Source organism: Pseudorca crassidens, chromosome 3 (assembly GCF_039906515.1).
Source record: "Pseudorca crassidens isolate mPseCra1 chromosome 3, mPseCra1.hap1, whole genome shotgun sequence".
Taxonomy (NCBI): domain Eukaryota; kingdom Metazoa; phylum Chordata; class Mammalia; order Artiodactyla; family Delphinidae; genus Pseudorca; species Pseudorca crassidens.
Window position 1 is genome coordinate 9,423,348 of NC_090298.1, and position 27,477 is coordinate 9,450,824.

Below are 27,477 nucleotides of genomic sequence, written 5' to 3' on the forward strand. Positions count from 1 at the left end.
AGGCTCTGACAGCATGCCCGGTGCACATGGACTAGTCTGTTCCTGCTTCAGGAACAATGCAAACCACCCCTGTCTCTCCCTAACCTCGGGCAAGTGAGTTCTCCTTTCTGGATCTGGATTCCCACGACTGTGAGACACAAGGTGGACAGCTAGTTCCAAAACCCTCACGGAGAAGTCAGAGGGGAGCGGCTTTAAAGGGAAGCCGGTGATCTGCCTCCGAGGCAGTCGGCCAGGCTGCACGAGTCTGAGGCCGGTAAAATGAGTAATGAGAAATTAATCGAGGGCGTATATTTAGGCAAAGAGCAGTTACGGAGAAGCCAAGGCGTGATGGGAGCGCATACAGCAGGGGATTTGGTTTGCAGGACCCGTGAGGTTTCAGCTGCGCTCTGAAGGTGAGCGGTGCTGAGCACGGATGACACCTGTCCAGCGGAGGCTCTGAAACAGACAAGCGCCTGCCCCCGCCCCGGTGGGGCAGGGGACCGCAGAGAAAGGACCATGGGTGGTTCTCATATTTTCTCAACTGCAGGACGCTGGTTATCCCTGAATAAAGTTTCATATTCACAGTACTTCACAATGTAGCACCCGGTGGGGGACACTGGTGGCACCAGGGCTGCTAACAGTGCTGTTCTCCCTTTAACTCTCCATGATCCCACCAGTTTGGTGCCTCACCGTGATGTCATCACTTCTTCCGAGGGGCTCCAACTCTTAGTCAGTGCTAAGAGCTGGACGGTACCCCAAGGAGCTGAATCATCCTTTAACAACGCAAAGGAATCCCACCAGCGATACAAACTTGCGCTTCGCTGCAACTCCATTTAGCAGGCAGCTCCTAGAGGGCGTAGGCTGCCAGAGCACGGAAACGACTTGGGGGCACATGTGACCAGATTATTAACTTTGAGGAGAAAAAGTTTAATCTTCAGTTATTAATTCTTCTCTAGTATGGAACTGCTTTAACTATTCTCTATCAGATGGCTTTGATCATGACCCACAATAAACACTTCGGTCATTAACACTTGTGACCCAGTGTGCACACACAGACACACCTAAAACAAGCAATTCTGACTCTTACAGTCTGGGATGCACTCTCGTATTTTCTGCTTGATCTTATTCTATTTAAGAAAAAAAAAAATGCTGGTCTGTCTCCAGCTGAACGGACCTCAGGATCTACCAATGGACCACAGCCTACAGTCTACTCCGAGGAAACGCATGAAATGATAAACTTTCCTGAGCCTCCATTTTTCTCCGTAATTATAATAATGCATGAAAGTTACTGTAGGGTTTCGCAGGTAAACTCCTGCACCATAGGGCGATTACAGGAACAGATGTGGAGACTAACAGCTAAGGCTCCGATCAAGACACAACGTCCTTGGACCAGATGGCAAGGCACTGGCGGGCGGCTTGAGTGTTGTTATCAGGTGAATGATTTTTCCATTAGAGTAAAACCTTATTTATCAGATGTCACTAATTTGAAGTTTATATCCCTTAGGAGAAAGGTTGGACAAGTAGGCAACATAAACAGAAGAACAGGAAGAATATTAAAACCCCTTAAGAAAATAAGGTTTGGGGAGGAAACCCCAAAACCCTACCGTGAAAATATTATTTGTGTGTTACCTGTAGACACAGATAGTTGATATGTTTATTACAAAGAATTCTTACTTATGCATGAAATCACATCTCCTCTGTGAGGGATTTTACTGGCAACGCTCTAATTAGACAAGTCTGAGTTACGGTAGGGTCACAAAAGCGACAATACCACATTTCTTTATATTTTCTAACTTGGAATTCCAGAAAGTATATCACACTGTTATTGAGAAGAATTAACACGAATTCGTAAAGTTCTACTGCATGAGGTTATACTTTACAAGAGCTGTTAAGTTCGCTATTCAGAATATATACACACATTCCCATAAAGAGTCAGGCAAATGACTTGGGATGGCGGATAACAAATGAAGTCCAATTAATTCCACGCGATCCCACATCAGTCTACTCGAGGCAGCGTAGCTGTTGCCCAGGGTACGAGAGCCAAACAGAACGGGTCCCAGAGAGGAATGAGCTCAACAGGTCAAATGCTAAAGACATTCCACCATCGGAGAAGGTTTCCTATCCCGCCTCACTGTAAACTCCCCGCTGCGCTTTGCGGAGGGCTGCAGACAGGTTTGGCTAATGCTGGGTTGCACGGGGTTTGTGGTTTTCTCTGCGGCTGGGCCTCCCCAGCTGGGTCACAGGCTCAGGTGTGCGAGGAATTCCCAAGAGGGGACCACCAGAGACGTTGGCGAGACTTCTCCGACTATGGGACTCTTAGAATTTTTCTTTTAAATTTTAACTTTTTATTTAAAATTTGCGAACACAAGCAAGGGCGGAAAGTGTAGTACATGCTGGCACCTAGCTCCAGCAACTAACATGCTGACTTTCCTCTTTCATCTGCTCCTCCCACCTCTACTTTGTTGTGTTGGTGGCTTTTAAAGCGAATTCCTGATGTCACAGCATTCCATCCATAAGCATCTGAGCAGGTATCTCTAACAGATAAGGACTTTTGACAGAACAAAATGATACCATTTTAGCACACCCAATACAATTTAACAGTCATTTTATAAAATATCACATAATTAATAATGTGTTCAATTTTCCTCGTTGACTGAAAATTAAATCCTTTTTCCCTTGGTTTGTTTGAAGCAGTTAAAGAATACTCGGAGCTTTAACAAACATTTTTTTTTAATATTTTTAAAATACTTTAAAAAATGCTGTCCTGATTGTAGTCCCTGAGTTGTGCTGCCTGAAGGTCGTTTCCTGGGCCTGCCTTGCCCTGTGCGTGCCCACTGGCTGGTGGGCGATCCATGGATGTGGAACCTAAGGCCACACAGTGGCCACCTGGTTCCCAGCCGGCGGCCTCTTGGGAGGGGCCGCACAGGAACCCCGAGGCTACAGCAAGACAAAGGCGGGGGGGGGGGGAATTGGGGCCACAGGACTCTTTTTTATCAGGGTATTTTACAGGGCTGAACTGCTAGGAAGCAGGCTTTGAAAAACGCTACAGAAGGAAGGCACCCATATCTCACAATGTCATCGAAAAATGTGGCTATTGTAAAATAAGCTGACATTCAGCTCCTTGTAACATGTCCCAGGGCAGGTCCTCAAAAGGGAAGGATGGTTGTTAGTAGTCAACCAGATTTATCACATTTCTCTCATGTTCTTCAGGGCAGTGACTCAAAATGTGGTCCCCGCACGGCAGCATCAATTCATCGGGAACGGGTTGGAAAGGCACATCCTTGGCCCCGGCCCCCCCAGACATGCTCAGCAAGAAACTTGGGGGCTGGACTGGCGATCTGTGCTTCATCCACTCCCAGGAGATGCTGCCATGACTCAGGCTGAGAACCAAGCTGTCCCCAAGGTCACCGTGCTTGCGGGGAGAGGGGAGGTCCAGTCACCTCCACCTTCACAAACAACTAGGGGAAAATTCGCTACCGCGTGTCCCGGCAATGATACAGACCAGGGAACAGCTTTTAATCTGTATTAACACACACGCACACGCACACAACAAACACACAAACAAAATGTAAAAACTATCCCCCCCCCATGCCCATCCAGAGTAATTCCATCCTCAGGCCTCAGGTGACGTTGGCCAGGCAGCACGCAGAAGCCTCAACCAGCTTTATCACGGACAATCCTCCGAACAAGATATAACCACCCCATCGCCAAGACGGTAAACTGAGGCTCAGGGCACTGCAGGCAGGCACGTGGCCAAAGCACACAGCAGCTGCGGCAGAAGCGGCTTTAACTAGCACCCTCCCATCCTGTGCCCATGGCGCCAAGATGCCTGCAGGAAACGTCGCCACAGCACAGACAGAGCACGGGAGTCACGGAGGTCCGCAAAGCGGTCAGAGGGGAAGTCAGGTGCATCGGGTCTTGAAGCCTAGGAGGGGCGGGGACGCTCGGAAGGGGAAAGGCAAGCAAGGACCAGACCCAGCGGTGGGCGCAGTGGAAAGGGCATCACGTGGGGATGTGGGCGGAGGAGGCACACCTGGGCTGAGGAAGATGCGCTGCTAGGTGTAAGGCCAGCAGGTCCGGGGAAGGGCCCAGGGAGCCAGACGGAATCCCCGCCAAAGTGGCTGATGCAACCGACACCTGACATTGCCACACCACTCGGCCCCGGTCTTCCCACTCCCCGAGGGGCGGAACCAACGGCTCTGAGGCTGATGCAACCGACACCTGACATTGCCACAACACCCGAGAGATTACCAAAAAAGGGCTGCTTCACACAGCAAGCACCTCCCCTGCGCCCGCCCCTCTAAATTTTGTTAGCGCCCGCACCCGGGTGCGACTTCTCTGGCCCCTTTCTCTCGGACCAGTGAACGTCGCCCGGGAGCGTTCCCAAACCAAGCTTGTTTAAGCTCTCCTCCGGTTTTTGGTGCCGTTCCTTACACTAGGTGCCTCCTGTAGGTGATGGGGAGAAACCTCCCTGGGAATGTCCTTCAGCCCCGTCAGCTGAGAGCTCTGCGCCTCGCTGGTGAGAGCCGGGCGGACTGTGCCCTCCCACGGGCCTCCCTTGGGAAAATGCCCAGGCTCCCGGCTTAGAACCAGGCTCGGCCGCCTCTGTACACCCGCTCAACCTGTCCCTCCCGGGGGCTGGCACTCGGGGCTGCCGACGGGCTGCCTGCAAGGCGGCTCCAGTGCTCTCGGGCTGGCCTGTGCCCAAGGTGTCGCGCCATGCCTACTCTAGAGCCCGGCATGCAGTGAGAGTTCCAAGGAGGCAGGAGAAAGTTTTTTAAAACACAACTTTAACCTATGGTGCCCTTAAAGCATTTAAGCAGAGTTCCACGGAGCCCAGGTGGGGCAGCCGAGGCCCAGGTGGAGCCTGAGGGCGAGCAGGAATCAGCCAGGTGAAGGGGCGGCTCCTGGCGTCTATCATCTAGTCCACAGAGCCGCAGGGCCCAGGATGGGAGAATGCACAGGCAAGCAAGGCCTGGACGTCCTCAGGGAGCCCTCACCCTCCTGGGCCTCCGAGAGAGAGAGTGCAGGGCAGAGAGGAGCTGAGGTGGGCAGTCATCTCCGGAAGCGAAGCGCAAACGGCCCAGAGTCCCGCCCTGAGAGGCAGAGTCCTGGGGCCCGGGCCTGGACAGTGGTGTGTGTGTGTGTCTGTGGTGATGGTGGGGCTATAGATGTTCCCCTGTTAGGACTGTAAGGTACGAGGGGGTGGGGTGAAAGAGAAGCGGGCATGAAGGGCAGGGCAAATGGGATTTAGCTCGCCTTGGACACGCAGATGGAGAGGCCTGGCAGGCAGTCAGCCGTTCCAGCCTGAACTGGAGAAGTGGTGAGGGCTGGAGATATGGCCCTGGGGTTATCTACACCCGCAGACCATGGCTAAGGGCCTATCTGCACGTGCATTGTGTGAAAACTGTGAGTGGAAATGAGATTACCCCGGGAGGGCACCGAGTGGGAGAAGAAGGGATGGAGAAAACCCGTAATGTAGCTAAAACAATGACAACTGAGGGCTTTATCTGAAACCCGAGTGAATGTAAAACTTGAGCTCTTGAAATATTTGAAATTGTCAAACATGACACAAATCCTGCCCGGGGGTACCTGCTTCCCGGTTTTGGCACGAGGGGAGAGCAGAGGATTCTGCCCTTCTGCACACCGCAAGGGACGAGCAGGACCGGGGAATCCACGTGGCCAACAGTGACTGGCAGCTCCCAGCTGGCTGCATGGCCGGCCTCCAGCCGGTGTGGGCCTGACCCTTTCCCTTCATTAGAAACCATTAGAGTTTCACCTGCCAAGCCAAAGCGCCGCGTCTGTGTCCGTCCTCTAGCGAGGGCCAGCCCCGGACGGGGTGCGGCTGGGGACATGATTACCATGGTTTGAGAAGAGCATCCTAATGGGATCCTCCCGACTGGTGCTCTGAGGACACACGGGCCCCTTGAGTGTCACTCTTGTGGCTTTAAAATCCTCTGAGCTCCTACAGTGCTTTGTCTCCTGTTTCACTCAGCTGGTGTTTCTCACCGTCCTGTCCACAGGTGTATACACCCTGTGTCCCTGACTAGACCGAGACCAGCTGATTCAGGCAGAGGTCCCTAAATCACACTGCCCTCCGAGTGAGTCCTCAAGCACCGCAGGGGTTCAGAGGGACAGTAGATGGTGCTTCCCCCCAAACGGAGACAATCTCGGTGCAAACACAGCTCACGGGCAACCCGGGAAGGACTCCGGCAGGTGGTGACCCTGTGCTAAATGAGGGGCTGTTACGGGCTGAATTGTGTCCCCCAAATTCCTATGTTGAAGTCCTAACCCCCAGCACCTCAGAATGTGACCTTATTTGGAGACAGGGTCCTAAAGAGGTCATTAAATTAAAATGCGGTGATTAGGGTGGGTGTGCCCTAATCCAGTATGACTGGTGTGTCCACAAGGAGAGAGAATTCGAACACAGAGGGAAGATCATGTGAAGACATAGGAGAAGATGGCTGTCTACAAGGCCAGGAAAGAGGCCTCAGAAATCCACCCTGACGACACCTTGACCTTGGACTTCCGGCTCCCAGAATTGTGAGAAAACACATTTCCATGGTCTACGCCGCCCAGTCCGTGGCACTTTGTTCGGCAGCCCCAGCAAAGTGATACAGGGGCACATGCAGCTGCACGTGCAGAAGGAATGCAGAGGGGAGAAGTCCCCGGGGGCTGCAGGAATGCGGGAGCAGCTTATGCGGGGCCTTGAGGTGAGCTGAGAGAACCTTCCAGATGGGAGGTGCGGCAGTGCACAAGTGTGGAGGAGGGCTGGGCGCTGTGTGCTCTCTGCTCAGGCCTGGATTCATGGAAACGTGTGGGACCTGGGGTCTGCAGTGAAGGTTGGATGGAGTGACGCTGGGTAGGGCCTTCAATGACAGGTTACAAAGAGCAGGGGCTCCAGAGACCGACGTGGCGCAGTGGAAAGTTGTGGACCAGCGCCGGGCGAGCGTGCGGTCTGTAAAGAAGCCCTGAAGCCCTGGTTGAGGAAGCCCTTGGCTTCCCGATGAGCAGTATCTTGTACAAAGCTGGTGTCTTTTCACCCTGCGAGGGGTTATTATTTTACCCCCATTTTATACCCCCAAAAGCCCAGGTTCTAAGAATTACGATATATTCCTACCACCACACAGGCAGCAGGTCACGAAGCTGAGACTGACACCCAAGTTTTCTGCCCCTAACTCCTTTCCACGGTAGAGGTCGAGAGGAGGCTAGACCTCCCCGGGATGCTATCCCTGCAACCGCGGGCAGGCTTGGTGCACCCTGAGGAACCACAGAGCTGGGCAAGCAGTCGGCACCCACCCCACACCCGAGGTGAGGACCAAGGGCAGGAAGACACGCAGGTTCTGGATTGGACGCTGAAGGGCAAACAGCACAGAGGCGTCTGAGGGCTGAGCTGAGGGAACATGCACGGTGTGAGAGGAAGTCTCGTCAGTCTGCCTGGGGGTGTTTTTGTTATATTTGAAAATGGAGAAGGTGCTTAGGGCCGGCAGGGATGCAGACTTGCTGTCCAATCACTTACACTAAGCTGAGGGCCCTTCCCACACTGAATGAAGGTACATGTGGGGTGTAGGAACCTGAAAATCATGCCGGAATCTAGACCTTTGAAAAGTTGTCTGATGTGATGGAAAATTAGAGGAAACCTGTTATACAAGTTTAGACATATATGTTTTGATACAATATGGCTCAAAGAGGACAAGGGCTCTTAACCCAAGGGTCCCAGAACTAAAAATCAGGGCCCCCATGAACTAGGGCTAGGGGAAAACAAGCAAAACCCAAACCTGTATCTTTATTTTCATTCTCTTTTTTTTTTTTTTTTGTGGTACGCGGGCCTCTCTCTGTTGTGGCCTCTCCCGTTGCGGAGCACAGGCTCCGGACGCGCAGGCTCAGCGGCCATGGCTCACGGGCCCAGCCGCTCCGCGGCATGTGGGATCCTCCCGGACCGGGGCACGAACCCGTGTCCCCCGCATCGGCAGGCGGCTCTCAACCACTGCGCCACCAGGGAAGCCCTTCATTCTCTTTTGTTACAAACTCAGGCAACAAGCCACGGTCGTATCAGCCGAACCTGTAACTCTTATGTCACGCTCCTGCTGTTGCAGATACCTCAAACTACAGTTTACATTCACCACCACTACACAGTGAGAGCAGTGATCATGAAATCTTGTGATTAAACCTCTAAATAAGTATAGCATAGTTTAAAGTACTATTTTGATAACTGCATTTCATACCTCTTATGGTGAGAAAACCTGTATTACAAGGAGTAAACAAAAACAAAATCGGGAAAAATATACAGGAAAAAATTCAAAAGCATTTGAAAAACGAGGAAACATAGATGGGCAGAGTGTAGGCGCTCCTCTTAGGAAAGTAGGGATTTCCTATGTAGGTCCTTCCTATGGTTTGAGCCTCAAATGTGGCTATAAACTTCCCAGCACCCACCGTGGAGGGAAATACAGTTGCTGAGCTGCTGTAGAGGTGAGAGCTGCTAAGCTGCTCTTAGAGGTGAGAGAAGGGAGGGCCCACCCACCACCCACCACCCACAGGTGGAATGCTGCAGCGCTTTAGATATCGTAGCCTGATGCCCTGGGTTTGCTCCCTGGAGGGATGTTGCTGCATCTGGTACTACAGAGTATTCGTGACATGACGGGAAAGGCGCTGAAGAACTCGGGGAGTAACTTCCCAGGCCACAGGCTGCTGATGCGTCCGCCCACCTCCAGGTGTCACTCAGGTAGCTGAGTCTAAGGGCCGTGCCCCGCCCCCTCCCCAAGGGACATCAGTAGCAGCCCGCCCCTGCGGGTTCTCCCAGCAGCATCCTCCACCCTGGAGAAACCCAGGCGAGTGGCAGTCATCTGCCTGTCCTTTGGGCCACTTAACAGGCAGATCCTGAGGACCCCGCCAGCGGTCTCATGAAATAGTTGCTGGGTCACTTCTAGGGAGTGAAGAGCCCCCGTGAAAAGCGATTCACAAGAGTTTACCTGGGAAGGAAGCAAAAGACGAAGGCGAAGAATTAACACAGTTTGGGAAAGGCGCGGGTTAATGAGGGTTTTTAGGCCAACGGGGGCATGTTCCTGATGCCGTGGAGACAGATGAGTAGCCACTGGAGCAAGGGGAGCTCTCCTGCCTCATCCATCATCCGGGCCCCGGGGCCGTGAAACCTCACCGTGGAATTTTCACAGGGAGGCTGTACCAAGGCATTTATCACTTTCTTTACGTGTCAGCTTGTCACATGTAACAATTAATTTGATGATCCCAAATTGGACCTGGCAAGAAGCCTCTTGATGATACGGCACGCCTGGATTTGGCAAAGATGAACACCGTTTTTTAATTTCGCCGGCAGAGATGCAAGGATCAATGGGGACGCGTTTGTAATTCCCACAGCACTCAGCTCGGCGGGCAGCTCACAGCCGCGTGGCCCCTTTTCCCCTAACAGCTGTGGTCAATTTTAGGAAGCTCGGCGTCCCAGGGTTGCTCACCGATCATTTACGGTTTTCAGAGGTGAACAGGACGCGAGGAGAAGCAGAAAGTGAGTGCCATCAATGGAGACTCAGTGGGAAAACAAGGGTGAATAAACTCTGAAATTATGTCAGGAAGAAATGAACATTTGATTGGGGAAACTGATTTATGATGAATTTCTCAGGAACACATTAACGGTGCCAAGCAAACTCCCATTGGACTAGACATTGTGAGCAGCCAGAAGAAATCTTCTCATCTCTACCCCTCCGCCCCTCCTACAAGCAGCTGCTAACTAGACATTGTGAGACAGCCAGAAGAAATCTTCTCATCTCTACCCCTCCGCCCCTCCTACAAGCAGCTGCTAACTAAACCTTGTCCCTGTGGCATGGGAGGCAGCTGCTGGCTGCCACCCACCCCTCCCGACCCCCGCCAGGTCCAGATGCCCCGGAATGTCCCGGCCATCCTAAGGAAAACCATCTGGGGGAAAAACGTTGGCATCTCAATGAAGATGCTTAGCCACTGACAGTGAGGTCCTCCCAGCTCACACCCACCACCCAGCAATGGACCCTCACACAGAGTCTTTCTGGAAATTGCTCTTCCCGACCACCCTTTAAGGGACGCAGTTAGGAAGGAGCCCACAGAATGTCAATCAAAGAAGCTGCACAGCAAGACATTCAGTGTTCGAAGTACCGAAAAATCCGCTATACACGTCTTTATGCTCCCGGCCGCTGCAGCCGCAAAGTCCTGGCCATGAGAAGGGACAGCCATCCTTCAGAGCCACGTCCCTTGGTGAAATGTCAACGCCAAAGAAATACAGACAGACATGCCTTACATATCTGCGGCCTCACCTTCTTCTTGCTATCATGCTCTCCTCTAAAGAGTAAGCAGTTTACGAAAGAAAAAAAAGGAACCGTTTCCTCCTTCCAAAACAGTACTTACGAAAACAAACTTTTAAGCTGATAGAAGAGGAAAGATACCATATTAATAGTGCATTAGAGGGACTTCCCTGGTGGTCCAGTGGTTAAGACTTTGCCTTCCAATGCAAAGGGTATGGGTTCAATTTCTGGTCGGGGAGCTAAGATCTCACATGCCTCATGCCCAAAAAACCAAAAAGAAAAAAAACCAAAAAAACCCCCCAAAAAACCCCAAACAGAAGCAACATTGTAACAAATCCAATAAAGACTTAAAAAACATAACCCATTAGATAAAAAATAGATGAATGTAAAAAACCATGGAAATTAATTCAATTCCCCATATGTGTATGTGTGTGTGTGTATCTATCCTATAAATATAATTTGAGTTGCATGAGGTAGTGGTACAGCTGGCCCAACTGAGGTCTTCCAAGTGAGTCGTTCTATTCCACCTTGATGCTGTGTAAGAACAATGCAGTGGCTGCAGAGCTGTGGAAACAATACTAACCTCCTCGGGCTCATCCTAACATGCCTATTGTTAAGCCCACTTCCTTGGGACACTTGGGGAGAAATAACAGATGAGAAACAGAGGCACATATAGGAACGATCATTAAGAATACCCAGGCAAGAGAGAAAACAAAACAGTTTGGGGCATTTTTAGCAAAGGAAAAGACAGCATGCTACAGTCACTAATTACCACATGGCACTTTGCGAGGAGAGATGATTTTGCAGGTTCTGGGCCACATACTAAAGCAGAAGAAGAAATGTGTGAAACCAAGCTCCTGCCTTATTAAAAATCTTGGTCTGAGTTGGCTCTACATTTTATTATATGTCATGATCTTCATCCTCATTACGCTGAGTCATGACACCTGCAGTGTGGACAGGGCTCCTGAGGATATAAGAAAAGGAGGCTCGTCCATCTTGCCCCGCATCTTAAGGAGCCTGCGTGCCATCGAGTGCATCTGCCAGGCGTCCATGTGGAAGATTATTGAAGAAACGCTAAAATACAAAGGGTGCATCGTTCGGCGGCAGAAAGGCACATATAGAACAAAAGTAAACCTGAGAGATTTGCCATTGAGCACAGAGGCCATTTCACCTGTGCTACCCTAAAAATGTCATAGAATAATTTTTAGTAAAACCTTTAAAAAGACTTAAGAACACAGCACGTTTCATCCTGCTTAAGCCTGACATGGTTTATAAACACCTACCAGGAACTACTCTACCACCGAAGAAATGCAGAGGAGCTCAGTGAGGACTGAGCCGTCTCCCCAAGTTTCTGGAGGACAAACTTATGTTTTCTCATCTCCTCCTGAGTCTAGGGGAGTGCCCGCCACACAGCAGAATCGCCATAACCAGGTGAGGCTGTTGTCCATTCATGCTGTGCTGTTAGCTCTCTTCAAAGCGCGCAGATATTCATCGCCCTCATTCTGTTTTCACTATAAAAGTTCTGTAAGGGAAATAGACTGGTCTACAAATCTAGTGCTACAGATGAGGGGACAGGCCCCAAAGGTTAGCACTCTACCTGGGACCACCCAGGGGCCACGGGCCAGGACTCATGGAGCCGGCTCCGTCCCCCAGCCTGGGCCTTTCCCAGGCCAAGCTGCTTTACGCACACTTCAGGCAGACACGGAAAGCTGGTTCTTGAGGATGACGTGTACCTAAGTTGCTTGATTTCATGGTCATAAGGGTGGTCTAGGATTAAAAAGGAAGCTGAGAAGACCAACAGATAAACTAACAGATGAAAGGCCTGAGTGGGCCAAGCTCACGCTTCAAGGAGAAACATTTCTCTTTTCTGGTTCTGTGTCCCCCTAAGGAGCCCTTGTGTTCACCCCCAGGCCTGGGTTTTCAGTGCCTCTCATCCAGGACGATAGCCATCTGGGCACGAAGCCATGAGCTCTGAATGCCCAGAGATGCTCGGGGTAGAATGTCCCCATCTTCCCTGGAGGAGAGGAGGGGGTCAATATGAGACAGGAGGGGGAAGGGCACAAACTTTAAAAGAAAGACAGCCGTTGAGGACATGACATAAACTAGTTAGAACCAACTAGGTCCAAGATGGAGGACGAGCTGACTTCCACTAGACCTTGAGCCTCAGTGTACGCTTCACTGTAGCACATCAACATGCTAAATGACACACCACGGGTGCCATGACAGTTCCAAGGCTGACCATAAAGGTCAAAAAGTGGGTGTTGGCCCAATTCCTGGAAACCCCCACCCCTTCCCCCAAATAGCTGGAATAATTCTCCCGCTCATTAGCCTATGAAATTACCCACCCCTATAAAAACTGACAACCCCGTTATCCCCGGGCCTCTTGCCTTCTGAGATGGCCCACACTCTGTCTATGGAGTGTGTTTCTCCCTGCATAAACCTTCTTTCACTTTACTATGGCTCGCTCTTGAATTCTTTCCTGCGTGAAGCCAAGAACCCACACTCGGCAGCTGTCCCAGGGACTCACTCACCTGAGACCTGGGATGCGACCATCCTTTTGCGCTCCGCTCCGCTCTCTTTCCTGCAACACATCGACCCTGCTGACCTGAGCCTCTCTCCCCTTCAGGCTCCTCTCTGACCCAACAAAGGCATTTCTCCTAGAAATCCACCCTTCACCCTTGCTGAAGGTGGGAAGGGTTTGCATTCGTTTACATATAATCGCATTTGGAATCTCTGGCAAAATGAAAACAGACACTTCCATTCTTTAGCAGTATTTGTCTTGGGTCCATGTGACACCACCCTTCCAATTTAAGCCCTTCTTTTTTTTCCACTTAAAGTCGTAACAATTTAGTAGCCGTGAGGCATCGGTTTTACCTTGCTGCCAACTTCCTCTTACTTGCACTTTCCTGCTCTGATTTCCTTTCCTTGCAGCCGACTTTGGGGACCTCAGAGCTTCTTAAATTGAGTCTTGGGCCCCGTGTCCCCCATACTCGGGGCTGGCGCTTCCTAAGGGGATGGTCGTTTTCCGGGCTCTGGGGCTCCGGCTGGAGCAGCAGCTGACGTCACTCGGGCCGAGGGGGCGTGTCTGGGGTGGGGTGGGGTGGGGTGGGGGAACGTGCCCTTGTGGGAGGGGCCCGGGTCACTGTAGGGCTCCTTCAGCAGAACCCTATGGAACAGCAAAGCCTGTTGACAACTGGGGTGGAAGAAAAATCACAGAATCTCTTCCATCTTAAATGAACTTAGCTGGAAACCGGTATCTATTAATACAATCCTAGTGCTGAAAATAGATCTCCGGACTTTAAAACTCTAAGTAGAGTTTTAGGCTCTCTTTTCAATAATTTCTCTCCAACTCCTTGTGAAAAGAGGGCTGGTGACCAGAATACAAGGGCCGGGCAGCAGAGCAGCAAGTCTCTGTTGTTGCTTTTAATAATAGTAAAGGACTTTTTTTTTTTTTTAAAAAGGACACTTTTTAAAAACTTTTTTATTTTACATTGGAGTATAGTTGATTAACAATGTTGTGATAGTTTCAGATGTACAGCAAAATGATTCAGTTATACATATACATGTATCTATTCTTTTTCAAATTCTTTTCCCATTTAGATGGTTACATAATATTGAGCAGAGTTCCCTGTGCTATCCAGTAGGTCCTTGTTGGTTATCCATTTTAAATATAGCTGCGTGTGTTTGGAATCATAGATTTGGGTTCAAATCCGACTTCCGTCAGTTCCTATCAGAATGACCTTGGGCATGTCATTAGCCTTTCTGAGCAAATTTCCTCACTCATAAAATAAGCATCCACCACCTTCCTTGCAGAATGGGAGGACATAATACGACTAAGTACATAAAGCACCTAGTCTATCAGTGGCTTGGATTTGTCATTTTTTGGCTATTAGACTTCTGAATGATGCTGAATTGCTTGTTTGATAGCTGGGACAATCTAAACTTCTCATTCCCCGAGGCCCGATTAAGATGAGACACAGTCATAAACTCAACCAGCTGAGTGATAGATACTTTCTCAAAAGATGCAAGTCCCATAGAAAAAAGGTTCAATTCTGCTCGATGGACAGTTCTCACAGCATCTGCCTCCTTCTCTCTGGAGTACTTATAAATATGTTGGTTAATCAGGAAGTTATAATTACTAACGAACAGCTAAAAGGTAAATTATTTATATAACATTTTCTACCTTTTAAATAGTGTCGATACATTTCTGAAAAGCACACGGACTTTGTTAGCATTAGAGAGAATGGGATGGAGTCTCACTGCTCAAAGTGTGGTGGGAACGTGCAGCACCAAGGCCACCTCCCCTCACTGCACCCCCCCAAGCCCCAAGCCTCATCCCCGGAACCGAGGAGAAATGCAGTCTCAGGCCCCACCCCAGACCAGGGCATTTTGGCAAGATTCCCAGGTGAGGTGCAAGTGGGTTTTACCTTACTTGTCAGCTAACCAATCATTCAGCCACTGTGTGTGTGTGTGTGTGTGTGTGTGTGCGCGCGCGCGCGCGCGCGCGCGCGCGTGTGTGCATGCTTGCATGTCTGTACGGACAGAAGACACAGATCTTTGGGACAAACCCACAACTAATATTATACTCAATGATGAAAAGTTGAAAACTTTCCCACAAAGATCAGGAACAAGGCAAGGACACCCATTCTCAAAACCTCTGTTCAACAGAGGCTGGAAGTCCTAGCCTGAACCATTAGGCCAGAGAAAGAAAAAACAGGCATCTAAATCAGAAAGGAAGAAGTGAAACAGCTTAGAGATACGATCTTAGTGAATCCTAAAGGCTCCACCAAGAAACGATTAGAACTTATAAAGTAATTCAGTAAAGATGCAGGAAACAAAACCAGCACACCCAGAAATCAGCTACATTTTTATACAATAACAGTGAACTATCTGAAAAAGAAATAAAAGACACAATCCCATTTGCAATAGAATTGAAAATAATAAAATACTTAGGCATAACTTGAACCAAGTAGGTAGAAGATCTGTGCACTGAAAACTATAAAATATTGATGAAAGAAATGGAAGAAGACATAAATAATAGAAAGATACCCTGTGTTCACGGATTGGATGAATTAATATTGTTAAGATGTTCCTACTACCCTAAGTCATCCACAGATTCAACGCAATCACTATCAAAAGTCCAATGACACTTTTCACTTTGCTGCACAGCAGAAATTAACACAACGCTGTAAATCAACTACATTTAAGCTAAAAAAAAAAAACTGTCAAAACTACTCCATCTGGTCAGCTTTCTACTAAATCCACATGTGGCAAAGTTAACTTTAGTTGCAAAGGTCAAGCTCTTCCGTAGGAAGGAATGTTGTTAAAGAAAGGGAACGAATTAGCGCTCCTATAATCGAACTTAAACATTATCCTCGACTGCTATCTTTGAAAATGGGCACCCAAACCACAACTTAGCTGTTTCTACTCTGTCATCTTGGCTTTCGGTCCCTTCATTTTCATGCTTCCCATGACGCCACCCAAAAGGGTAAACAGCAATTACTTCTCTAAATTTAGTTAGCCTGGCCGAAGATGCTCTAAATCTCATTATCATCACACGGAGGGACCCGGCTACAAAGGAACTCGTAACAGATGTCATTTAGAACCTTCACCCCCCCACACCCAGTTTTCATCTTTTAAGTCTTGACTTACATAAGTTCAAAGTTAGCCAGAATAAAAAGTTCGTGGAAGCAGTCCAACTTCCGGACAAATTCATGGGGGCCCATGGTTACAGCCTTCTCTAGTGCTCCGGGGTGCCCTCACCAGGCTCTGCTCACCACCTCGAGCGCCCGGGAGGCAGCTGCCAGCCATCTCCCACCAGCAGACCAAACAGCCCATAACGACTGTACTCTATTTGCAAAATGCTTAGCCTCAGGCTTGACCACTATTCTTGAAGCCATTTCCACCAAGATCCTATTCTCGCTTCCCCTTAGCAGAAAACTCACCTTTGCAGAAAAGAGATGTCAACGGTGGAGCAAAAGTGGTCAGTGATCCGGGTGATCAGCTAATGTGTGACACTCATGTGCTCAGGACACTGACAGCTGTGTCCTAGGACTGTGGCACCAGCAGCCGTCCTCATTTCCTCTCTACCCCACCCCCTCCCGTGACTGCCTCAGGCCACCTCATTCCCAGGGGCCTTGGCTGTGTTAACAGAGGTGAAGAACATTCGGCTGGCTTCCTCCCTGTGTAGTTCTCCTAGGCGATGAAGAACCTTCCCACTACTTGCCACACATATATCCAATTGCCTACCTGTGAATCTGGTGCCCACACCTGATCGTAAGCTCTGTGAGAAGAGGGGTTTCGTTTTGTTCACTAACATGTCCCAGCTGTAGAGCATGGGGCCAGCACACAGTAGGTGCTTACAGAGGCGGGGGGAGTAAATGAAAAGCCTCAAGCAGGGGGGACATGGAGGTGTTCACCCTGGGAAATCACTAAAGGCTGCCATGTGGAAAAACACTGAGGCGCAAAAACGCTTTGTCCCATAAAGATGGAGAAGAACTGGGCACGGTGCAATTCTAGAAACTGAACCAGTGGTCTTTGGTCAGTTTTGATGGTGTCAACAGGGAATAACCTTTAAGAGGATTTGGCCTAACTTACAAATCCCTCAGTTTTTCATCCTAAATGGGTATGGGTTCAAACATGCACTCTGTGGGGAGTCTGTGAGTGCCCTTGGGAGGGGAACCTTTCTGTAGCGTTGGCTAGGTGCCAGCTCTTAATTCAGACCCTGCTCTGAATTGAGACCCTACGGTTCCCAAACCTTGTTCCATAGGCTGTAGGCTGAGGTTCCGACCTCTGCTCTGCTTCCACTGTCCTCCCTGGACTTCCCTCCTCTCCTGTGTAGACCTGGGGCCTCCCACACCCCTTCCCCAGCTCCAGGAACCCTCCATGGACGAAGCGCATGACCCAGGGTACTGGTCTTTGCGCCTGACTTTTCGACGTGCACACATGCACGTTACTGCAAACCACAGGGTACGAGTTAGGAAGAGTCCCGAGACCCAGTTCTGGCCAATGAGTTTGCTAGGGGGCTTCTGGCAAAGCTTTTCTTTCTCCTAAAAAGGAGGCAAGAAGAGATGCCCGTTTCCTCCTCTGGGTACCATACATCGGTATGTGAAGACGGGACCTGCTGTGGTTAACCCACCACCGGAGAAAGCTGCTGCAGGACCAGCCAGAGACACCAGTGGGGCAGGGCCGTTCTGGAAGGAAGACCCACCTCCCTCCCCTGCAGCCAGACCTGCTCTGGGCCTTCTGCATGGGAGACAGCGCATGTCCCTGATGCCTGGGCCCATCTGCGCCAGGGTCATCTGCTGTTGGCAGTGGATGGCATCCAACTAATGTCTCTCTCCTCACCTCCCCGAGTGGTCCTGCTGTCCTCGAGTACTGCAGCCATGGCCCTCCAGAAAGTCATTTCAGTGTGCATCTGCTTCCCCAGCTATGAAAATGTGGGGGCTGGATTACAGCCATGGTTGCCAACCTTTAGTGCCTGAGGACTTCTTTTTTTTTTTCTTTAACCTGAGGTAACATTCACACATCATAAAATTCACCATTTTAACCACTTAAAAATATAATTTGGTGGCTCTTTTAACATTGACTTTGTTACACAACCATCACCTCTATCTAATTTCAGAATACTTCCCTCCCAAAACAAAAGCCCAGACCCAGTAAGCAGTCACTCCCTATTCTGCCCAGCTCCTTGGCAACCAGGAATCTGCTATACGTAATCTACATGGAATCTTCTCTTTGGATTCGCTTATTCTGGACATGTCGTATACATGACATCATATCATGTGTGGTCTTTTGTGTCTGGCTTCTTACACTTAGCATCATGTTTTCAAGGTTCATCCAATGTCATACCATGCATCCGCACTTCCTTTTTTTATGGCTGAATACTATTGCACTATATGGGTACACCATATGGTGTATATGGCAGTGTTTGGTTGTTTCCACTTTTTGGCTATTGTGAATGACGATGTGATAAATTCACGTACAAGTTTTTGTATGAACTTCTGTATTCAATTCTCTTAGATACACACCTGGGAACAGAACTGCTGGGGCTCACGGTAATGCCGTGTTTACCTTTTGAGGGGCCAGAAACTACTTTCCTCAGCAGCAGGGCTTCTTTTGTTTCTTAAAAAAAAATTTTTTTTATTGTGGTAAAAAATGCATATCATAAAATTTAGCATCATAACCATTTTAAAGTGTACAGTTCAGTAGTGTTAAGTATATTTATGTGTATAAGTAGAATCATATAATATTTGTCCTTTTGTGACTCGCTTGTTTCAATTAGCATAAGGTTCATCCATGTTGTAGCAGTGACAGGATTTCCTTCCTTTCTTAGGCTGCACAGTATTCCATTGTATGTATATACCGCAAGCACTGTGTTTATCCATTCATCCATCAATGGACGTTTGGGTTGCTTCCACCTCTTGGCTGTTGTAGATAATGCTGCCATAAACATGGGTGTGCAAATAACTCTTGGAGACATTGCTTTCAATTCTTTGGGATATATACCCATAAGTGGGCAAGGGTTTCTTTTTAACGTAAAAATCTCTGTTGATCTCTACCTAATAGGTGTTTTGCTCATGGTATCTAGACCCTTCGAGATCTTGAGTGAAATCTGCCATCTTACTTCTCAAGAGCTCCACCTGGGAACACCTGGATTAGGTGACCTCTCAGGTACGTCCAGCTCTAAATCCAATGGTTCTGTGAGGATTTCTTGAGTATAATACCATCCTCATGACTCTAGTCCACACTAATGAGTATATCTCTGCCCCTGAGGATGTGCACAACCAGAAATCAAAGTCAATATCTTCCCTAGAGCGAGCTGAGGGCTCAACAGAATATGCCCACGAGGATGAAGAATTTTCATCCTCAACACTGGCCTTACCTAGCTCACCTCTTTCACCAGCCGGAAAATAAGAAGTAATCAAGTTAATAAGTTAATTAACAACATACCTCTAAAGAATCAACTTCTAAGCTAATTATTACTGATTCGCTAAGTATTTTCTGAGCGCTATGCATTCTGACCCAGTTTAAGTCAAGGGAGTTTATTTAAATAGAGGGTTTGAAAATTTCAGGAATAGTCATTGTAATGTAATAAACTCAATAAAGGGCTCTTGTTTCTATGCAGTAATTCTTCTACGCAGCATTATTCTATGTAGTTCTTCTTACATATTGCATCCTGTAAAATCCAACTGCTGGAGAGTTGATTTGAATTCAGTTTCTACGTTTATGTAATAAGGAAACAACTTCCTGATAAACAGCACAACGCTTTGAGGAACACCGTGAACACGAAAGAGTGATCTGTTCCAAGAGGCTGACTCCAGTACAGATGAACAGGGCTGTGCCTGGAGAGGAAAACTGATTGCTCCATTTCCTTTCTTCCCTCTTTCTATCTGATAAAAGGTGGCGGGGAGCGTGGCAGTCTCATAGGAGGCTGGACGTCTGTGGAGGGGGAGGAACCGGGAACGGGATGCTCTGAAGCTCAGCAATCACACCCCATTTCCGCATCCGTTACAGAACCTGAGGTTGAGCGAATACTGCCTCTGAGCCCGTGACCAACACCACCAGGCGCTGGAGGGCAGCCGAGCCTTCCGTACTTCCCTTCTCATCCTCACCCTGGTGGAGTCCAGCCAGGCTCCCGTGACACAGGGATGCCCATGTTCTTCCTCCCTCTGTGGCACGGTGAGGTTTTGATTCACTACCTGCCAGACCCCAGTCTTCCTTGGGGCCCATCTACGTGAAAGGGGAGCTCAGACACCGAGTTCCTATCAACGCCATTGCCCACGACTCCTGGGACACAAATTATCTGCGTCCCACACCAGCTGCTCTGTGTTCACTGGACAATTCTGGGCAAAACTTCTTCATGTACACAGTTGCACTGCTATTGATCATACTAAAATACAGATAGCCACAGGTTTTGGAAGACATGTTTAATTTATACTACATACAACCACAGAACTGGTATTGGAGCCACCGCCAATCGATCAGCGAGGAAGGCAGTCCTTGCGCTTCAGAAGGCCAGGGCATCACTGGGAAAGTGAGATAAACGTGCAAATTTTTCTATTTGCATTTATCTTTTACGTAAAGAACCAAAACCCAACGAACTAAGCTTTACCACTATTTACTACAGTCTGCAGGCTGACTGTCCATCACCCAGCCTCATGGCCCTTAAGGCTTTGGAGGAAGGAGGGGGGTCACCACCCACAGGTCCCTGCGCCCCTTCCTTTGCCACATATATAGGACACTGTCTGGTTAATGGGCTAATGAATTAAATTCTCTAGTTCTATCTCTGATATATCCCAAGCACCTAGATCTGTGCTCAAATGTGGAGTGAATGAATTTAAACAAACTGTGACAAAATGAACATGTGGCTTCAAAAGATTCCCGCAAAAAAAATCCTCCAGAGGCTGAAGTTAACACCAATACAAGCACAAGTGAACAATAATAAAAGAGAAGAGCTCTCGCTTCTTGCCCTGGCACAGGTATTTCATGAACCACATTACAAACACCGAAGATCTAATCAGACGTGACAGGAAGCCACCCTTCTCCATAAAACCTGAAATCACCAGGAAAGACATTAGAAATTTAGATTTACCTTGGAATCATTAATAAGAAACACTACCTCGAGGGTATTTGGACCTTCAGATGTTAGCTAATGATAATAAAAAGTCAATGGTTAGCAAGACATGTAAAATATTGCTTATTTCACCTTGATCTAATACATTAATATCCATTTTGTATACCTTTTACAATGTATATAATGGGAGCAAAATATGCATGTATAATTTTAAAATGAATATATACATATGGAGGGTGCAGGCAAAAAGCGTTTTTTTTAAATTGATGGAGTGCATGATCAAAGTTTGGGGCCACACCCCTGGTACAAGGCATCCACCTGGATGGGAAGGCAGGCTGCTGCAGTGCTCAGCCTGGGCAACCATAATGGATCGCACAGAAGCAAGAGTCACTTGCCACGTAGGTCTCACGGTTCACAAGTTATTGAGCCACCATTGCTGTTGGGATGTCACTGGAGCTGGGCACCACCCACCGATGCCTCGTGGCATTGAGGCGCTGCCTGCTTGTTATGGCTTGAATTGTGTCCCTACCCTTCACCCAAGTTTCTTATGTTAAAGCCCTAACTTCCAGTACCTCAGAATGTGACCTTATTTGGAAATAGAGTTGTTGCATAATTAGTTAAGGTGAGGTCATTAGGGTGGGCCCTGATCCCATATGACTGGCATCCTTATGAAAAGGGGACATTGGACACAGACACGCACACAGCAAGAATGCCATGTGAACACTGGAGTTACGTTACCACCAGCCAAGGAACCAGGGGACGGGTCTGGAACAGATCCTTCCCTACTGCTTTCAGAGAGGGCAGGTCCTGCTGAAACCTTCATCTCAAACATCCAGCCCCTACGTGGGCAAACCTGACAGTGAGAGCTGCCGAACAGCAACTAGACTCTCCCCGTTTTCCTCACCAAGGCAGACAGGGCCGTCCATCACTATTTCACGCTGCTATGACATCCGTCCTCCTGTACTTTCTATTCTGAGTATCTTGCTGTACCACAAGCAGGTGACACCAGCTACCCCCCTCACAAGGACATCCCACGTCACTCATGTCACCACATCGAGACTCTGCCTTCGGCCGAGGGCAGGGGCCTGTGGCCCACGGCACTCCAGCCCCCGGGTCAACTGTTGCTGCCACGTCATGGGTCCTGCCTGCCGACACAGGCCATCCAAACAGCACAGGAGTTGGGAGCTGGCTGGCACTCAGCACTCCTAGTCCAACGGTATCTCCACACATCATAGGGAGAAAGATACATCCCTTTTAAAAGGCAGCTGACAACTAGCTTGGATATAAAAGATGATATTGTTGCAAAGTAAGGATGATGTTGAAATTGGCTCGCAAGCCACATGGTTTAGTTCAAGTTCAAACACGCAGATAATGGCTTGATAAAAATTCCCAGGCATACGGGCTTTTAACTTCAGCATTTTCAATTTTCTGTTTCTTATCTTCAGAATTAACTTTAACTGAGAGAACCATTAAAAATGGCCATAGATTACTATTTGACATCCGTTAGGCACTGACTTGTTCCCCGCCCCCAAATATATGAAATCCTTACCCCCAGTACCTCAGAATTTAACCTTTTACGGAAATAGGGTCTTACAGAAGTAACTGAGTTAAAATGAAGCTTTTAGGGTGGGTCCTAATCAAATATGACTGATGTCCTTACAAAAAGGGGAAATTTGGACACAGAGACAGACATATACAGAGGGAAGGTGAAGTGACACAGGGAGAAGACCATGTGAAGACAGAGATCAAGGTGACACATCTACAAGGCAAGGCATGCCAAAGATGGCCGGTGAAGGAACCAATCCTGGATCTTGGAGTTCCAGTCTCCAGATCTGTGAGACCATACAGTTCAGTTATTTTAAGCCACCCAGTGTGCGGTATTTGTGACGGCAGCCCCATGGCAACAGAGCCTGCATCTGGTAATAACTGTTTCAGGCAGGAGTTATCAGTGACGGCTAAAAGCAGGTGAGAGTTTGATGAGAAACAAATACTCGCGGCACTTTCACGGTCATTCACAGACGTGCACATGGCAACAAAAATGATCGGCACGGATATGCAGGTGCCCGGCTGCCTGCATATCCGTGACTCTCTGCCTTCTTATTTCAGCGCTTATGCTGTGAAAGAGCGTCCTTTTCATGGTCTCCATGTAAAGACATCCCTTGTTTTGCAATTAACAAATATATTGGAGGAAACTGACACTGTAAAATTATCCTGTCTCTCCTTAAATTTTTGCCCACTAGTCGTAGTATCCGTCCGTGGATCCTGCTGACAACCACTGTGCTGTTTGCCTATTGGTGATAGTCTAGTTCTCGCCTTCCTTATAACAATATTAATTGGAATTCTTCTATAAAGAAGAGCTGTCCCTTCTCATTTATGTATTCAACTTATTTATATCAGTATGGACTCATGGATATCTATTTCACTCTATGGGTTATATTCCAATACTATCATTATTTATTTTATCACAAACTGTTCCGTCTTTGCCATTAGGTGTGTCTTCATGTTGGCTTCTGTGTTGTTTTGACATGTCCCATCCTTTTTGGAATTTTCCTTATGTTCTGGCACTACAAGTTGTTACAGGCTCATCTGGTATTTTTCCAGCCCTGGCCCTGGAATTAACTACTTCTCCAAAACACCCCAGTTCACTTGATTGGGGAATGGTGTTTAGAAACCAAGATCCTGGCCCTAGGGATGCTCATGGCTACATGGTGCCAGTTCTTTTATGCCCTGTCAGTGAACACAGCTGGGAAGTACAGGTGTGTACACAAATCCTCCCCCACGTATATTTATTTATATATGTATGTACATGTCTGTATGTATCTGCTATCCATCCAACCATCCATCCATTTAAAACTATGAGTTCATACTAATACCTCCAACTCCAATTAAACACCACAAAGCCATTTTAGTCTTCCTCCTTTCCTATTTGTAAGCTTCTTTCTCTAACAGTGAGAAGTCTGACTCTTCATTAGCCACAAGATATTTACTTACTTGTTCAATTGTAATATACCCATAAAGCAATTTCAGAATTGCTAACCCAAACCCCTGAAGACGTATTTACTAACTGGAGTGTAGCATTTATGCACAGTTTTTTGCATTTCTTGTCTTTAGCCTTATAGTACCCAGTCAAAATACTGTTTCCCAAAATACTATTATTGTACTTAGGTTAGGTCGCTCTCCCACCCACGCCTTTCAGTTGGTAATAGTAGCCTTTGTATTACAATTAGGTCCATCTGTTACTGTGTGTGTTCCATCTTGGATCTCTCCCACATTCTGGATGATTGGAATTGTTTGCTTATTTTGGGGGTATGTGAACACAAAACAGCACCACAGCCCTGAGTCAGAGCTGTACAAACTGCCGAGCTCAGAGAAGGGCTGCTCCCTTCCTACCCTTATTGCCCCATCCCCACTTCCCTCTTCCTTCCACCCCTTTCCTACCCACCCCCAGTCCACACACAAACCCTTCCATTTCTACTTTACTCTTCCTGTCACCTACCTTTTAAAATATTTTTTTTACCAAGCTCGATTCATGGTAGGACCTCAGTACATGTTCACCACTACACTGTTTTTTAGTGAATCCTACTGACTGTTGAAGTCCATTCTATGCTGCAAATTCTCTTTTACATAATGAAACTGGGCACTTCATCTTAATAGGCTCAACAGAAGGCTTTGAGGAAGATCAGAGCTTTCCTTGATTGGGTCAGTTCTGAGACGATATCTAGCAGCCACTCAGGAAAGTATTAGCTCATAACAATGAAGTCTCTTACTCTGCCTGGATATGAAGAGCCACAGGTAACTAGAACTCAGCTCGATGGAATTCTTGGGAAACATTTTCAAATTTGTGCTACATTATTATTTTTTCTTTTTTTAAATGGAGCATTTCAAAACAATTTGGTGGCAGAAGAAATTATTATTATATCTGAAAAATTACCAGATTATGGGGAGTAAGAGTAACATAAAGACTTGCAAAAGAAGGTTACAAGTAAAAGTGTTTGGGGGTTTTTTGGGGTCACATAATAACCTCTTTAACGCTCCAGTTGTTCATTTTCTCTGTAATCAGTACTTGATTTACTGATTGTGGAAGGAAGCCGCCAGAGATGAGTCAGTAAATACAAAGCCAGTTTTAAATATCTGGGAAGGAAAGCAAAGAGTTTTGCAAATGCAGATCTAAGGAGGAAATTGGCATCTGAGACTGTGCACTTATTTTCATATCTGGAGAACACTTGGATCAAAACATGAAAAAATACAGAACTTCAGGATTAGGGTAATATGAATGTGGAAGTCACATGCCATGACATTTCCAAGGGAAATTAATGTAAAACATTAAATGTCTGACAAATTCTGGAGATGAAGAGGTCTTTCCACATGTAAAGTAAAACCAGCCCAGTGCCCTGAAACCCTGTTGTAAGCTGGAATTAGGCCATCTACTGATGGTAGGGCTGCACAGGTGGGATTATGGGCCTGAGGAATATGGAATAGGTTATGGGCAACCCCAGAATCAGTAAGTTTATTTTATAGAGGGATTTGGATTTACAGTCTGTTGATCCTAAAAGTATTTTGTCAGTTCAGGGGGCTTCTGTAGCCTATTAAGGACCTAGGCTTCCAAGTCAAGACAGGGTCAGGACTGAATCCTGGCCAGACCACTGACTGGCTACATATCATTGGGTCAGATAACCTCACTGGGCCTTGGTTTCTTCGTCTGTGTAATGGGCATAGTAATACCAACTTTTGGGTGGTGTGCGCACTAAACCCAATGGGAAGCACTTAGTAAGTGCCTAGCACAAAACGGGTGTTCAGTTGGTACACACACCCCAGGGGCTAAGAGTAGGGGACTACGGACCCAGCTGCCACTCTGGAAGGCTGGCTCTGCCACTCACTCGCCATGTGCCCTTGGAAAAGTCACTTAACCGCTCTGAGCCATTGAAGTGGGAGTAGTAATCTGGAATGAGGATAATAATCGAGAACCAGCTCTCACAGAGGGATGAGAACAGAGCAGTTGCAAGTAGTTCAAATGAATAAACACGGGCAGAGCACTTAGAGCAGGGCCAGGTCCGCTGCATCCTGTCACATTATCAATGACCGTTACAAACTATGACTAGTCAATTAGCCCACCAGAAAAACGGGGAGTGCATGGTGATGGAAATGACCTATTATACAGAGTACCAGGTCTGCTGTAGGGGCTTGGAAGAAATTGCATTGGCAACATATGCCAATAGCTTCAGAGTCTGCAGGGGCTTACCCCTTCTGTCAATGGTGTGTCCGGTGGTTTAACCCACAGCAGTAAAGAGAGAAGCCAAAGTCCAGAGGACAAGAGCTAACACACCATGAAGAACACAGTACAACAATTTGACTGCAGGGAACAAACATACTCTTGGTCACATGCAAACCCTGCCCTGTAGTCCGCCTGCTTCAAAACACTTCATGCCAACCACCCTTCAAAGTGGATAAGATGATAAAATCTAGAGAGCTGGGTGCTCTCTCTTTGCTCGTGCAATCGTTCATCCTCTAGCACATATATTTAAATTGTACATCTTCCATAAATGCTGTATTTCACCTCATGAGAAAAAAATCAATAGAAAGAAAACTAATGGGCTATTCTGTCCTTATTTCTAAACACGCTAATAAATTATCATCTGTCACTGTACTGACACTGTGTTATGCAGAGAAATAGCTATTTGTCCCTTATTCCACTTAAACTCATGCACATTTCATTAACTTTCCAGGATGTTTTTCCAGGCATGGCCCTCTGTCTCATCCTCTCTTCCTTCTTAGGGAACCAGTGGGTATGAAGGGAAATGACATCCTGGGTTTCCTAGAGGAGGAAATGACTACAGGCCACATGCTCTTACGTTCGGTTCCAAATCCAAGAATATTCTCACACACTGAACTAAAGTTTTGTTACAACTCTTATGCAGGCAAAACTTAACCTGGACTGATCCAAGTCTGTAAATTTTTAAAATGCATCTCTGCTGGTGCGAACATCATACACAGATCAGGCTGCCTGAGACCCCACTACGGGTGCTGTATGAAATGTGTATGGTCCTATACTCCTAAAACCTGCTTCATCTCCTAAAACATCAGAATTTCTCAATTCTGAAATAAATTAGGCTCCAAGGTTTTCAGATACAGGACCATGGACCTGCAGGAGAATTCCTGATGTTACGTGCCAAACACAGCTTTGTGAAGATAGCCAGTGGAAAGAAAATTCTAGAATTTTCTTTAAACCACCTTCTTCTTTTATAAAACCAGAACTTAGGCAGAACCTTCCCGTTGCTGATCTCATGATTTAAAATGGGCAATAATCACTCAGAAACTTCACCTCAAATTTTGTCCTCCCCTCCAGTGACTGCCCTGTAAGTCATATCACATGAGGTTTTATAGAAAATACCCAACGGGGCAGCACATATGTAAGCAGACATGTGGGATCACCAAGCACATGCACGTCCTTCTTAGGGGGTGCGTGCTGTCAGCAGCTACTCTTATGGAAGCCTGCCCTGCTCTGGACCCCAGACTTGGGTTTAGTTCCTGCTCGGCATGGCAAGCGTATGGCCTCTGTGGACTTCAGTCTCCCGTGTGTAACCCAGGGAGCGTTCCACCTGCTATTCAGGACTGCTGGAATGAAGTACAGAAACACAGGTT

At 47.6% G+C, this 27,477-nt stretch overlaps 1 protein-coding gene across 1 annotated transcript in view; it reads right to left on the minus strand.

Moving 5' to 3' along the window:
* The window catches only part of DAP (death associated protein), a 60,551-nt gene that overhangs the window by 19,328 nt on the left and 13,746 nt on the right, over positions 1-27,477 (minus strand). The gene's annotated exons all lie outside the window — the stretch shown is intronic.